Here is a 19,240-nt window from a genome sequence, read left to right on the forward strand (position 1 = left end):
CCATTTGGATACTCAAACAAGAGTATGTTTTGCCAGTTTGTTTGATTTCCCTGCTCATGAGTTGGTTGGAAAACATTTTTTAAAGCGAGACATGAAAAACTTTACTAAGTTGTAAAACTTGCAGAATGCCAGGGTAAGATGTATACCATATGGTTAGCATTCATGGGGCACTCCCTTGTTGTCTTCTCCTCTCGTGCTCGCTCTCTCCTTGTCTCTATGTGTGTTAAACTACTTCTTTAATGGGAGCAACATTGGTCTCACTGCTGCCACGCTTGGTTGGATGGGTCTCACTGCTGCCACGCTTGCTGGATGGGTCTCACTGCTGCCACGCTTGGCTGGATGGGTCTCACTGCTGCCACGCTTGGCTAGATGGGTCTCACTGCTGCCACGCTTGGCTGGATGGGTCTCACTGCTGCCACGCTTGGCTAGATGGGTCTCACTCCTGCCACGCTTGGCTGGATGGGTCTCACTGCTGCCACGCTTGGCTGGATGGGTCTCACTGCTGCCACGCTTGGCTGGATGGGTCTCACTGCTGCCACGCTTGGCTAGATGGGTCTCACTCCTGCCACGCTTGGCTGGATGGGTCTCATGATGTTATATAGAACATACCTGACAATATGATGCTTTATATAACCGACCTGACTAAATGAGGATGATTAGAACAGACCTGACTACACTGTTATGTAAAATATACCTGACTAAATCAAATCAAATCAAGTTTATTTTATATAGCCCTTCGTACATCAGCTAATATCTCGAAGTGCTGTACAGAAACCCAGCCTAAATCCCCAAACAGCAGGCAATGCAAGTGTAGAAGCACGGCGGCTAGGAAAATCTCCCTAGAAAGGCCAAAACCTAGGAAGAAACCTAGAGAGGAACCAGGCTATGAGGGGTGGCCAGTCCTCTTCTGGCTGTGCCGGGTGGAGATTATAACAGAACATGGCCAAGATGTTCAAATGTTCATAAATGACCAGCATGGTCAAATAATAATCAGGAGTAAATGTCAGTTGGCTTTTCATAGCCGATCATTAAGAGTACCTCTACCGCTCCTGCGGTCTCTAGAGAGTTGAAAACAGCAGGTCTGGGACAGGTAGCACGTCCGGTGGACAGGTCAGGGTTCCATAGCCGCAGGCAGAACAGTTGAAAATGGAACAGCAGCAAGGCCAGGTGGACTGGGGACAGCAAGGAGTCATCATGCCCGGTAGTCCTGACGCATGGTCCTAGGGCTCAGGTCCTCCGAGAGAGAGAAAGAAAGAGAGAAGGAGAGAATTAGAGAGAGCATACTTAAATTCACACAGGACACCGGATAAGACAGGAGAAGTACTCCAGATATAACGAACTGACCCTAGCCCCCTGACACATAAACTACTGCAGCATAAAAACTGGAGGCTGAGACTACACGGTTATGTAAAATATACCTGACTACATGATGTTATATAGAACAGACCTGACTACATGATGTTATATAGAACAGACCTGACTACATTATATTATATAGAACAGACCTGACTACATGATGTTATATAGAACAGACCTGACTACATGTTATATAGAACAGACCTGACTACATGATGTAATATAGAACAGACCTGACTACATGGTGTTATATAGAACAGACCTGACTACATGATGTTGTATAGAACAGACCTGACTACATGATGTTGTATAGAACAGACCTGACTACATGATGTTATATAGAACAGACCTGACTACATTATGTTATATAGAACAGACCTGACTACATGATGTAATATAGAACAGACCTGACTACATGGTGTTATATAGAACAGACCTGACTACATGATGTTGTATAGAACAGACCTGACTACATGATGTTGTATAGAACAGACCTGACTACATGATGTTATATAGAACAGACCTGACTACATTATGTTATATAGAACAGACCTGACTACATGATGTAATATAGAACAGATCTGACTACATGATGTTACATAGAACAGACCTGACTACATGATGTTATACAGAACAGACCTGACTACATGATGTTGTATAGAACAGAGCTGACTACATGATGTTACATAGAACAGACCAGACTACATGATGTTATATAGAACAGACCTGACTACATGATGTTATATAGAACAGACCTGAATACATTATGTTATATAGAACAGACCTGACTACATTATGTTGTATAGAACAGACCTGACTACATGATATTGTATAGAACAGACCTGACTACATGATGATGTATAGAACAGACCTGACTACATGATGTTGTATAGAACAGACCTGACTACATGATGTTGTATAGAACAGACCTGACTACATGATGTTGTATAGAACAGACCTGACTACATGATGTTACATAGAACAGACCTGACTACATGATGTTGTATAGAACAGACCTGACTACATGATGTTGTATAGAACAGACCTGACTAAATGTTATATAGAACAGACCTGACAACATGATGTTGTATAGAACAGACCTGACTACATGTTATATAGAACAGACCTGACTACAATTTGTTAAATAGAACAGACCTGACTACAATTTGTTATATAGAACAGACCTGACTACAATTTGTTATATAGAACAGAACTGACTACAATTTGTTATATAGAACAGACCTGACTACAAATTGTTATATAGAACAGAACTGACTACAATTTGTTATATAGAACATACCTGACTACATGATGTTACATAGAACAGACCTGACTACATGATGTTGTATAGAACAGACCTGACTACAATTTGTTATAACGAACCGACCTGAATACAATTTGTTATATAGAACAGACCTGACTACAATTTGTTATATAGAACAGAACTGACTACAATTTGTTATATAGAACAGACCTGACTACATGATGTTATATAGAACAGACCTGACTACATGATGTAATATAGAACAGACCTGACTACATGATGTTATATAGAACAGACCTGACTACATGATGTTGTATAGAACAGACCTGACTACATGGTGTTATATAGAACAGACCTGACTACATGATGTAATATAGAACAGACCTGACTACATGATGTTATATAGAACAGACCTGACTACATGATGTTATATAGAACAGACCTGACTACATGATGTAATATAGAACAGACACGACTACATGATGTTATATAGAACAGACCTGACTACATGATGTTGTATAGAACAGACCTGACTACATGATGTTATATAGAACAGACCTGACTACATGATGTTATATAGAACAGACCAGACTTCATGATGTTATATAGAACAGACCTGACTACATGATGTTATATAGAACAGACCTGACTACATGATGTTATATAGAACAGACCTGACTACATGATGTAATATAGAACAGACCTGACTACATGATGTTATATAGAACAGACCTGACTACATGATGTAATATAGAACATACCTGACTACATTATGTTATATAGAACAGACCTGACTACATGATGTTATATAGAACAGACCTGACTACATGATGTTGTATAGAACAGACCTGACTACATGATGTTGTTTTGAACAGACCTGACTACATGATGTTGTATAGAACAGACCTGACTACATGATGTTACATAGAACAGACCTGACTACATTATGTTGTATAGAACAGACCTGACTACATGATGTTATATAGAACAGACCAGACTACATGATGTTATATAGAACAGACCTGACTACATGATGTTGTTTTGAACAGACCTGACTACATTATGTTGTATAGAACAGACCTGACTACATGATGTTATATAGAACAGACCTGACTACATGATGTTATATAGAACAGACCTGACTAAATGGTGGTGTATAGAACAGACCTGACTACATGATGTTATATAGAACAGACCTGACTACATGATGTTGTATAGAACAGAGCTGACTACATGATGTTACATAGAACAGAGCTGACTACATGATGTTACATAGAACAGACCAGACTACATGATGTTGTATAGAAAAGACCTGACTACAATTTGTTATATAGAACAGACCTGACTACATGATGTTATATAGAACAGACCAGGCTACATGATGTTATATAGAACAGACCTGACTACATGATGTTATATAGAACAGACCTGACTACATGATGTTGTATAGAACAGAGATGACTACATGATGTTACATAGAACAGAGCTGACTACATGATGCTACATAGAACAGACCAGACTACATGATGTTGTATAGAACAGACCTGACTACAATTTGTTATATAGAACAGACCTGACTACATGATGTTATATAGAACAGACCAGACTACATGATGTAATATAGAACAGACCTGACTACATGATGTTATATAGAACAGACCTGACTACATGATGTTGTATAGAACAGACCTGACTACATGATGTTATATAGAACAGACCTGACTACATGATGTTATATAGAACATACCTGACTACATGATGTTGTTTTGAACAGACCTGACTACATGATGTTATATAGAACAGACCTGACTACATGATGTTATATAGAACAGACCTGACTACATGATGTTATATAGAACAGACCTGACAACATGATGTTGTATAGAACAGAGATGACTACATGATGTTACATAGAACAGACCTGACTACATGATGTTATATAGAACAGACCTGACTACATGATGTTATATAGAACAGACCTGACCTCATGGTGTTGCATAGAACAGAACTGACTACATGATGTTATATAGAACAGACCTGACTACATGATGTTGTATAGAACAGAGCTGACTACATGATGTTACATAGAACAGAGCTGACTACATGATGTTACATAGAACAGACCAGACTACATGATGTTGTATAGAACAGACCTGACTACAATTTGTTATATAGAACAGACCTGACTACATGATGTTATATAGAACAGACCAGACTACATGATGTTATATAGAACAGACCTGACAACATGATGTTATATAGAACAGACTTGACTACATGATGTAATATAGAACAGACCTGACTACATGGTGTTATATAGAACAGACCTGACTACATGATGTTGTATAGAACAGACCTGACTACATGATGTTATATAGAACAGACCTGACTACATGATGTTATATAGAAGAGCCTGACTACATGGTGTTATATAGAACAGACCTGACTACATGATGTTAAATAGAACAGACCTGACTACATGATGTAATATAGAACAGACCTGACAACATGATGTTGTATAGAACAGACCTGACTACATGATGTTGTATAGAACAGACCTGACTACATGATGTTGTATAGAACAGACCTGACTACATTATGTTATATAGAACAGACCTGACTACATTATGTTATATAGAACAGACCTGACTACATGATGTTAAATAGAACAGACCTGACTACATGATGGTATATAGAAAATACCTGACTACATGATGTTATATAGAACAGACCTGACTACATGATGTTATATAGAACATACCTGACTACATTATGTTATATAGAACAGACCTGAATACATGATGTTATATAGAACATACCTGACTACATTATGTTATATAGAACAGACCTGACTACATGATGTTATATAGAACATACCTGACTACATTATGTTATATAGAACAGACCTGACTACATGATGTTATATAGAACATACCTGACTACATTATGTTATATAGAACAGACCTGACTACATGATGTTGTATAGAACAGACCTGACTACATGATGTTCTATAGAACAGACCTGACTACATGATGTTGTATAGAACAGACCTGACTACATGATGTTGTATAGAACAGACCTGACTACATGGTGTTGTATAGAACAAACCTGACTACATGATGTTTTATAGAACAGACCTGACTACATGATGTTGTATAGAACAGACCTGACTACATGATGTTATATAGAACAGACCTGACTACATGATGTTATATAGAACAGACCTGACTACATGATGTTATATAGAACAGACCTGACTACATGATGTTATATAGAACAGACCAGACTTCATGATGTTATATAGAACAGACCTGACTACATGATGTTGTATAGAACAGACCTCACTACATGATGTTATATAGAACAGACCTGACTACATTATGTTATATAGAACAGACCTGACTACATGATGTTATATAGAACAGACCTGACTACATGTTGTTATATAGAACATACCTGACTACATTATGTTATATAGAACAGACCTGACTACATGATGTTATATAGAACAGACTTGACTACATGATGTTATATAGAACAGACCTGACTACATGATGTAATATAGAACAGACCAGACTACATGATGTAATATAGAACATACCTGACTACATTATGTTATATAGAACAGACCTGACTACATGATGTTATATAGAACAGACCTGACTACATGATGTTGTATAGAACAGACCTGACTACATGATGTTATATAGAACAGACCTGACTACATGATGTTACATAGAACAGACCTGACTACATGATGTTGTTTTGAACAGACCTGACTACATGATGTTGTATAGAACAGACCAGACTACATGATGTTGTATAGAACAGAGATGACTACATGATGTTACATAGAACAGACCTGACTACATGATGTTACATAGAACAGAGCTGACTACATGATGTTACATAGAACAGACCTGACTACATGATGTTACATAGAACAGAGCTGACTACATGATGTTACATAGAACAGAGCTGACTACATGATGTTACATAGAACAGACCAGACTACATGATGTTGTATAGAACAGAGATGACTACATGATGTTACATAGAACAGACCTGACTACATGATGTTACATAGAACAGAGATGACTACATGATGTTACATAGAACAGAGCTGACTACATGATGTTACATAGAACAGAGCTGACTACATGATGTTACATAGAACAGACCAGACTACATGATGTTGTATAGAAAAGACCTGACTACAATTTGTTATATAGAACAGACCTGACTACATGATGTTATATAGAACAGACCAGGCTACATGATGTTATATAGAACAGACCTGACTACATGATGTTATATAGAACAGACCTGACTACATGATGTTGTATAGAACAGAGATGACTACATGATGTTACATAGAACAGAGCTGACTACATGATGCTACATAGAACAGACCAGACTACATGATGTTGTATAGAACAGACCTGACTACAATTTGTTATATAGAACAGACCTGACTACATGATGTTATATAGAACAGACCAGACTGCATGATGTAATATAGAACAGACCTGACTACATGATGTTATATAGAACAGACCTGACTACATGATGTTGTATAGAACAGACCTGACTACATGATGTTATATAGAACAGACCTGACTACATGATGTTATATAGAACATACCTGACTACATGATGTTGTTTTGAACAGACCTGACTACATGATGTTGTATAGAACAGACCTGACTACATGATGTTATATAGAACATACCTGACTACATTATGTTATATAGAACAGACCTGACTACATGATGTTATATAGAACAGACCTGACTACATGATGTTATATAGAACAGACCTGACTACATGGTGTTGCATAGAACAGAACTGACTACATGATGTTATATAGAACAGACCTGACTACATGATGTTGTATAGAACAGAGCTGACTACATGATGTTACATAGAACAGAGCTGACTACATGATGTTACATAGAACAGACCAGACTACATGATGTTGTATAGAACAGACCTGACTACAATTTGTTATATAGAACAGACCTGACTACATGATGTTATATAGAACAGACCAGACTACATGATGTTATATAGAACAGACTTGACAACATGATGTTATATAGAACAGACTTGACTACATGATGTAATATAGAACAGACCTGACTACATGGTGTTATATAGAACAGACCTGACTACATGATGTTGTATAGAACAGACCTGACTACATGATGTTGTATAGAACAGACCTGACTACATGATGTTATATAGAACAGACCTGACTACATGATGTTATATAGAACATACCTGACTACATTATGTTATTTAGAACAGACCTGACTACATGATGTTATATAGAACATACCTGACTACATTATGTTATATAGAACAGACCTGACTACATGATGTTGTATAGAACAGACCTGACTACATGATGTTCTATAGAACAGACCTGACTACATGATGTTGTATAGAACAGACCTGACTACATGATGTTGTATAGAACAGACCTGACTACATGGTGTTGTATAGAACAAACCTGACTACATGATGTTTTATAGAACAGACCTGACTACATGATGTTGTATAGAACAGACCTGACTACATGATGTTATATAGAACAGACCTGACTACATGATGTTATATAGAACAGACCTGACTACATGATGTTATATAGAACAGACCTGACTACATGATGTTATATAGAACAGACCAGACTTCATGATGTTATATAGAACAGACCTGACTACATGATGTTGTATAGAACAGACCTCACTACATGATGTTATATAGAACAGACCTGACTACATTATGTTATATAGAACAGACCTGACTACATGTTGTTATATAGAACATACCTGACTACATTATGTTATATAGAACAGACCTGACTACATGATGTTATATAGAACAGACTTGACTACATGATGTTGTATAGAACAGACCTGACTACATGATGTTATATAGAACAGACCTGACTACATGATGTTATATAGAACAGACCTGACTAAATGGTGGTGTATAGAACAGACCTGACTACATGATGTTATATAGAACAGACCTGACTACATGATGTTGTATAGAACAGAGCTGACTACATGATGTTACATAGAACAGAGCTGACTACATGATGTTACATAGAACAGACCAGACTACATGATGTTGTATAGAAAAGACCTGACTACAATTTGTTATATAGAACAGACCTGACTACATGATGTTATATAGAACAGACCAGGCTACATGATGTTATATAGAACAGACCTGACTACATGATGTTATATAGAACAGACCTGACTACATGATGTTGTATAGAACAGAGATGACTACATGATGTTACATAGAACAGAGCTGACTACATGATGCTACATAGAACAGACCAGACTACATGATGTTGTATAGAACAGACCTGACTACAATTTGTTATATAGAACAGACCTGACTACATGATGTTATATAGAACAGACCAGACTACATGATGTAATATAGAACAGACCTGACTACATGATGTTATATAGAACAGACCTGACTACATGATGTTGTATAGAACAGACCTGACTACATGATGTTATATAGAACAGACCTGACTACATGATGTTATATAGAACAGACCTGACTACATGATGTTATATAGAACAGACCTGACTACATGGTGTTGCATAGAACAGAACTGACTACATGATGTTATATAGAACAGACCTGACTACATGATGTTGTATAGAACAGAGCTGACTACATGATGTTACATAGAACAGAGCTGACTACATGATGTTACATAGAACAGACCAGACTACATGATGTTGTATAGAACAGACCTGACTACAATTTGTTATATAGAACAGACCTGACTACATGATGTTATATAGAACAGACCAGACTACATGATGTTATATAGAACAGACCTGACAACATGATGTTATATAGAACAGACTTGACTACATGATGTAATATAGAACAGACCTGACTACATGGTGTTATATAGAACAGACCTGACTACATGATGTTGTATAGAACAGACCTGACTACATGATGTTATATAGAACAGACCTGACTACATGATGTTATATAGAACAGGCCTGACTACATGGTGTTATATAGAAAAGACCTGACTACATGATGTTAAATAGAACAGACCTGACTACATGATGTAATATAGAACAGACCTGACTACATGATGTTGTATAGAACAGACCTGACTACATGATGTTGTATAGAACAGACCTGACTACATGATGTTGTATAGAACAGACCTGACTACATGATGTTATATAGAACAGACCTGACTACATGATGTTATATAGAACATACCTGACTACATTATGTTATATAGAACAGACCTGACTACATGATGTTGTATAGAACAGACCTGACTACATGATGTTCTATAGAACAGACCTGACTACATGATGTTGTATAGAACAGACCTGACTACATGATGTTGTATAGAACAGACCTGACTACATGGTGTTGTATAGAACAAACCTGACTACATGATGTTTTATAGAACAGACCTGACTACATGATGTTGTATAGAACAGACCTGACTACATGATGTTATATAGAACAGACCTGACTACATGATGTTATATAGAACAGACCTGACTACATGATGTTATATAGAACAGACCTGACTACATGATGTTATATAGAACAGACCAGACTTCATGATGTTATATAGAACAGACCTGACTACATGATGTTGTATAGAACAGACCTCACTACATGATGTTATATAGAACAGACCTGACTACATTATGTTATATAGAACAGACCTGACTACATGTTGTTATATAGAACATACCTGACTACATTATGTTATATAGAACAGACCTGACTACATGATGTTATATAGAACAGACTTGACTACATGATGTTATATAGAACAGACCTGACTACATGATGTAATATAGAACAGACCTGACTACATGATGTTATATAGAACAGACCTGACTACATGATGTAATATAGAACATACCTGACTACATTATGTTATATAGAACAGATCTGACTACATGATGTTATATAGAACAGACCTGACTACATGATGTTGTATAGAACAGACCTGACTACATGATGTTATATAGAACAGACCTGACTACATGATGTTATATAGAACAGACCTGACTACATGGTGTTGTATAGAACAGACCTGACTACATGATGTTATATAGAACAGACCTGACTACATGATGTTGTATAGAACAGAGCTGACTACATGATGTTACATAGAACAGAGCTGACTACATGATGTTACATGGAACAGACCAGACTACATGATGTTGTATAGAACAGACCTGACTACAATTTGTTATATAGAACAGACCTGACTACATGATGTTATATAGAACAGACCAGGCTACATGATGTTATATAGAACAGACCTGACTACATGATGTTATATAGAACAGACCTGACTACATGATGTTGTTTAGAACAGAGCTGACTACATGATGTTACATAGAACAGAGCTGACTACATGATGTTACATAGAACAGACCAGACTACAATTTGTTATATAGAACAGACCTGACTACATGATGTTATATAGAACAGACCAGACTACATGATGTAATATAGAACAGACCTGACTACATGATGTTGTATAGAACAGACTTGACTACATGATGTTATATAGAACAGACCAGACTACATGATGTAATATAGAACAGACCAGGCTACATGATGTTATATAGAACAGACCTGACTACATGATGTTGTTTTGAACAGACCTGACTACATGATGTTGTATAGAACAGACCTGACTACATGATGTTATATAGAACAGACCTGACTACATGATGTTATGTAGAACAGACCTGACTACATGGTGTTGCATAGAACAGACCTGACTACATGGTGTTGCATAGAACAGACCTGACTACATGATGTTATATAGAACAGACCTGACTACATGATGTTGTATAGAACAGAGCTGACTACATGATGTTACATAGAACAGAGCTGACTACATGATGTTACATAGAACAGACCAGACTACATGATGTTGTATAGAACAGACCTGACTACAATTTGTTATATAGAACAGACCTGACTACATGATGTTATATAGAACAGACCAGACTACATGATGTTATATAGAACAGGCCTGACTACATGATGTTAAATAGAACAGACCTGACTACATGATGGTATATAGAACATACCTGACTACATGATGTTATATAGAACAGACCTGACTATATGATGTTATATAGAACATACCTGACTACATTATGTTATATAGAACAGACCTGACTACATGATGTTATATAGAACATACCTGACTACATTATGTTATATAGAACAGACCTGACTACATGATGTTATATAGAACATACCTGACTACATTATGTTATATAGAACAGACCTGACTACATGATGTTGTATAGAACAGACCTGACTACATGATGTTCTATAGAACAGACCTGACTACATGATGTTGTATAGAACAGACCTGACTACATGATGTTGTATAGAACAAACCTGACTACATGATGTTTTATAGAACAGACCTGACTACATGATGTTGTATAGAACAGACCTGACTACATGATGTTATATAGAACAGACCTGACTACATGATGTTATACAGAACAGACCTGACTACATGATGTTATATAGAACAGACCTGACTACATGATGTTATATAGAACAGACCAGACTTCATGATGTTATATAGAACAGACCTGACTACATGATGTTGTATAGAACAGACCTCACTACATGATGTTATATAGAACAGACCTGACAACATGATGTTGTATAGAACAGACCTGACTACATGTTATATAGAACAGACCTGACTATAATTTGTTATATAGAACAGACCTGACTACAATTTGTTATATAGAACAGACCTGACTACAATTTGTTATATAGAACAGAACTGACTACAATTTGTTATATAGAACAGACCTGACTACAAATTGTTATATAGAACAGAACTGACTACAATTTGTTATATAGAACATACCTGACTACATGATGTTACATAGAACAGACCTGACTACATGATGTTGTATAGAACAGACCTGACTACAATTTGTTATATAGAACAGAACTGACTACAATTTGTTATATAGAACAGACCTGACTACAAATTGTTATATAGAACAGAACTGACTACAATTTGTTATATAGAACATACCTGACTACATGATGTTACATAGAACAGACCTGACTACATGATGTTGTATAGAACAGACCTGACTACAATTTGTTATAACGAACCGACCTGAATACAATTTGTTATATAGAATAGACCTGACTACAATTTGTTATATAGAACAGAACTGACTACAATTTGTTATATAGAACAGACCTGACTACATGATGTTATATAGAACAGACCTGACTACATGATGTAATATAGAACAGACCTGACTACATGATGTTATATAGAACAGACCTGACTACATGATGTTGTATAGAACAGACCTGACTACATGGTGTTATATAGAACAGACCTGACTACATGATGTAATATAGAACAGACCTGACTACATGATGTTATATAGAACAGACCTGACTACATGATGTTATATAGAACAGACCTGACTACATGATGTAATATAGAACAGACACGACTACATGATGTTATATAGAACAGACCTGACTACATGATGTTGTATAGAACAGACCTGACTACATGATGTTATATAGAACAGACCTGACTACATGATGTTATATAGAACAGACCAGACTTCATGATGTTATATAGAACAGACCTGACTACATGATGTTATATAGAACAGACCTGACTACATGATGTTATATAGAACAGACCTGACTACATGATGTAATATAGAACAGACCTGACTACATGATGTTATATAGAACAGACCTGACTACATGATGTAATATAGAACATACCTGACTACATTATGTTATATAGAACAGACCTGACTACATGATGTTATATAGAACAGACCTGACTACATGATGTTGTATAGAACAGACCTGACTACATGATGTTGTTTTGAACAGACCTGACTACATGATGTTGTATAGAACAGACCTGACTACATGATGTTACATAGAACAGACCTGACTACATTATGTTGTATAGAACAGACCTGACTACATGATGTTATATAGAACAGACCAGACTACATGATGTTATATAGAACAGACCTGACTACATGATGTTGTTTTGAACAGACCTGACTACATTATGTTGTATAGAACAGACCTGACTACATGATGTTATATAGAACAGACCTGACTACATGATGTTATATAGAACAGACCTGACTAAATGGTGGTGTATAGAACAGACCTGACTACATGATGTTATATAGAACAGACCTGACTACATGATGTTGTATAGAACAGAGCTGACTACATGATGTTACATAGAACAGAGCTGACTACATGATGTTACATAGAACAGACCAGACTACATGATGTTGTATAGAAAAGACCTGACTACAATTTGTTATATAGAACAGACCTGACTACATGATGTTATATAGAACAGACCAGGCTACATGATGTTATATAGAACAGACCTGACTACATGATGTTATATAGAACAGACCTGACTACATGATGTTGTATAGAACAGAGATGACTACATGATGTTACATAGAACAGAGCTGACTACATGATGCTACATAGAACAGACCAGACTACATGATGTTGTATAGAACAGACCTGACTACAATTTGTTATATAGAACAGACCTGACTACATGATGTTATATAGAACAGACCAGACTACATGATGTAATATAGAACAGACCTGACTACATGATGTTATATAGAACAGACCTGACTACATGATGTTGTATAGAACAGACCTGACTACATGATGTTATATAGAACAGACCTGACTACATGATGTTATATAGAACATACCTGACTACATGATGTTGTTTTGAACAGACCTGACTACATGATGTTATATAGAACAGACCTGACTACATGATGTTATATAGAACAGACCTGACTACATGATGTTATATAGAACAGACCTGACAACATGATGTTGTATAGAACAGAGATGACTACATGATGTTACATAGAACAGACCTGACTACATGATGTTATATAGAACAGACCTGACTACATGATGTTATATAGAACAGACCTGACCTCATGGTGTTGCATAGAACAGAACTGACTACATGATGTTATATAGAACAGACCTGACTACATGATGTTGTATAGAACAGAGCTGACTACATGATGTTACATAGAACAGAGCTGACTACATGATGTTACATAGAACAGACCAGACTACATGATGTTGTATAGAACAGACCTGACTACAATTTGTTATATAGAACAGACCTGACTACATGATGTTATATAGAACAGACCAGACTACATGATGTTATATAGAACAGACCTGACAACATGATGTTATATAGAACAGACTTGACTACATGATGTAATATAGAACAGACCTGACTACATGGTGTTATATAGAACAGACCTGACTACATGATGTTGTATAGAACAGACCTGACTACATGATGTTATATAGAACAGACCTGACTACATGATGTTATATAGAACAGGCCTGACTACATGGTGTTATATAGAACAGACCTGACTACATGATGTTAAATAGAACAGACCTGACTACATGATGTAATATAGAACAGACCTGACAACATGATGTTGTATAGAACAGACCTGACTACATGATGTTGTATAGAACAGACCTGACTACATGATGTTGTATAGAACAGACCTGACTACATTATGTTATATAGAACAGACCTGACTACATTATGTTATATAGAACAGACCTGACTACATGATGTTAAATAGAACAGACCTGACTACATGATGGTATATAGAAAATACCTGACTACATGATGTTATATAGAACAGACCTGACTACATGATGTTATATAGAACATACCTGACTACATTATGTTATATAGAACAGACCTGAATACATGATGTTATATAGAACATACCTGACTACATTATGTTATATAGAACAGACCTGACTACATGATGTTATATAGAACATACCTGACTACATTATGTTATATAGAACAGACCTGACTACATGATGTTATATAGAACATACCTGACTACATTATGTTATATAGAACAGACCTGACTACATGATGTTGTATAGAACAGACCTGACTACATGATGTTCTATAGAACAGACCTGACTACATGATGTTGTATAGAACAGACCTGACTACATGATGTTGTATAGAACAGACCTGACTACATGGTGTTGTATAGAACAAACCTGACTACATGATGTTTTATAGAACAGACCTGACTACATGATGTTGTATAGAACAGACCTGACTACATGATGTTATATAGAACAGACCTGACTACATGATGTTATATAGAACAGAGATGACTACATGATGTTACATAGAACAGACCTGACTACATGATGTTACATAGAACAGAGCTGACTACATGATGTTACATAGAACAGACCTGACTACATGATGTTACATAGAACAGAGCTGACTACATGATGTTACATAGAACAGAGCTGACTACATGATGTTACATAGAACAGACCAGACTACATGATGTTGTATAGAACAGAGATGACTACATGATGTTACATAGAACAGACCTGACTACATGATGTTACATAGAACAGAGATGACTACATGATGTTACATAGAACAGAGCTGACTACATGATGTTACATAGAACAGAGCTGACTACATGATGTTACATAGAACAGACCAGACTACATGATGTTGTATAGAAAAGACCTGACTACAATTTGTTATATAGAACAGACCTGACTACATGATGTTATATAGAACAGACCAGGCTACATGATGTTATATAGAACAGACCTGACTACATGATGTTATATAGAACAGACCTGACTACATGATGTTGTATAGAACAGAGATGACTACATGATGTTACATAGAACAGAGCTGACTACATGATGCTACATAGAACAGACCAGACTACATGATGTTGTATAGAACAGACCTGACTACAATTTGTTATATAGAACAGACCTGACTACATGATGTTATATAGAACAGACCAGACTGCATGATGTAATATAGAACAGACCTGACTACATGATGTTGTATAGAACAGACCTGACTACATGATGTTATATAGAACAGACCTGACTACATGATGTTATATAGAACATACCTGACTACATGATGTTGTTTTGAACAGACCTGACTACATGATGTTGTATAGAACAGACCTGACTACATGATGTTATATAGAACATACCTGACTACATTATGTTATATAGAACAGACCTGACTACATGATGTTATATAGAACAGACCTGACTACATGATGTTATATAGAACAGACCTGACTACATGGTGTTGCATAGAACAGAACTGACTACATGATGTTATATAGAACAGACCTGACTACATGATGTTGTATAGAACAGAGCTGACTACATGATGTTACATAGAACAGAGCTGACTACATGATGTTACATAGAACAGACCAGACTACATGATGTTGTATAGAACAGACCTGACTACAATTTGTTATATAGAACAGACCTGACTACATGATGTTATATAGAACAGACCAGACTACATGATGTTATATAGAACAGACTTGACAACATGATGTTATATAGAACAGACTTGACTACATGATGTAATATAGAACAGACCTGACTACATGGTGTTATATAGAACAGACCTGACTACATGATGTTGTATAGAACAGACCTGACTACATGATGTTATATAGAACAGACCTGACTACATTATGTTATATAGAACAGACCTGACTACATGATGTTATATAGAACATACCTGACTACATTATGTTATATAGAACAGACCTGACTACATGATGTTATATAGAACATACCTGACTACATTATGTTATTTAGAACAGACCTGACTACATGATGTTATATAGAACATACCTGACTACATTATGTTATATAGAACAGACCTGACTACATGATGTTGTATAGAACAGACCTGACTACATGATGTTCTATAGAACAGACCTGACTACATGATGTTGTATAGAACAGACCTGACTACATGATGTTGTATAGAACAGACCTGACTACATGGTGTTGTATAGAACAAACCTGACTACATGATGTTTTATAGAACAGACCTGACTACATGATGTTGTATAGAACAGACCTGACTACATGATGTTATATAGAACAGACCTGACTACATGATGTTATATAGAACAGACCTGACTACATGATGTTATATAGAACAGACCTGACTACATGATGTTATATAGAACAGACCAGACTTCATGATGTTATATAGAACAGACCTGACTACATGATGTTGTATAGAACAGACCTCACTACATGATGTTATATAGAACAGACCTGACTACATTATGTTATATAGAACAGACCTGACTACATGTTGTTATATAGAACATACCTGACTACATTATGTTATATAGAACAGACCTGACTACATGATGTTATATAGAACAGACTTGACTACATGATGTTGTATAGAACAGACCTGACTACATGATGTTATATAGAACAGACCTGACTACATGATGTTATATAGAACAGACCTGACTAAATGGTGGTGTATAGAACAGACCTGACTACATGATGTTATATAGAACAGACCTGACTACATGATGTTGTATAGAACAGAGCTGACTACATGATGTTACATAGAACAGAGCTGACTACATGATGTTACATAGAACAGACCAGACTACATGATGTTGTATAGAAAAGACCTGACTACAATTTGTTATATAGAACAGACCTGACTACATGATGTTATATAGAACAGACCAGGCTACATGATGTTATATAGAACAGACCTGACTACATGATGTTATATAGAACAGACCTGACTACATGATGTTGTATAGAACAGAGATGACTACATGATGTTACATAGAACAGAGCTGACTACATGATGCTACATAGAACAGACCAGACTACATGATGTTGTATAGAACAGACCTGACTACAATTTGTTATATAGAACAGACCTGACTACATGATGTTATATAGAACAGACCAGACTACATGATGTAATATAGAACAGACCTGACTACATGATGTTATATAGAACAGACCTGACTACATGATGTTGTATAGAACAGACCTGACTACATGATGTTATATAGAACAGACCTGACTACATGATGTTATATAGAACAGACCTGACTACATGATGTTATATAGAACAGACCTGACTACATGGTGTTGCATAGAACAGAACTGACTACATGATGTTATATAGAACAGACCTGACTACATGATGTTGTATAGAACAGAGCTGACTACATGATGTTACATAGAACAGAGCTGACTACATGATGTTACATAGAACAGACCAGACTACATGATGTTGTATAGAACAGACCTGACTACAATTTGTTATATAGAACAGACCTGACTACATGATGTTATATAGAACAGACCAGACTACATGATGTTATATAGAACAGACCTGACAACATGATGTTATATAGAACAGACTTGACTACATGATGTAATATAGAACAGACCTGACTACATGGTGTTATATAGAACAGACCTGACTACATGATGTTGTATAGAACAGACCTGACTACATGATGTTATATAGAACAGACCTGACTACATGATGTTATATAGAACAGGCCTGACTACATGGTGTTATATAGAAAAGACCTGACTACATGATGTTAAATAGAACAGAC

Source organism: Salvelinus fontinalis, chromosome 31 (genome assembly GCF_029448725.1).
Source record: "Salvelinus fontinalis isolate EN_2023a chromosome 31, ASM2944872v1, whole genome shotgun sequence".
Taxonomy (NCBI): domain Eukaryota; kingdom Metazoa; phylum Chordata; class Actinopteri; order Salmoniformes; family Salmonidae; genus Salvelinus; species Salvelinus fontinalis.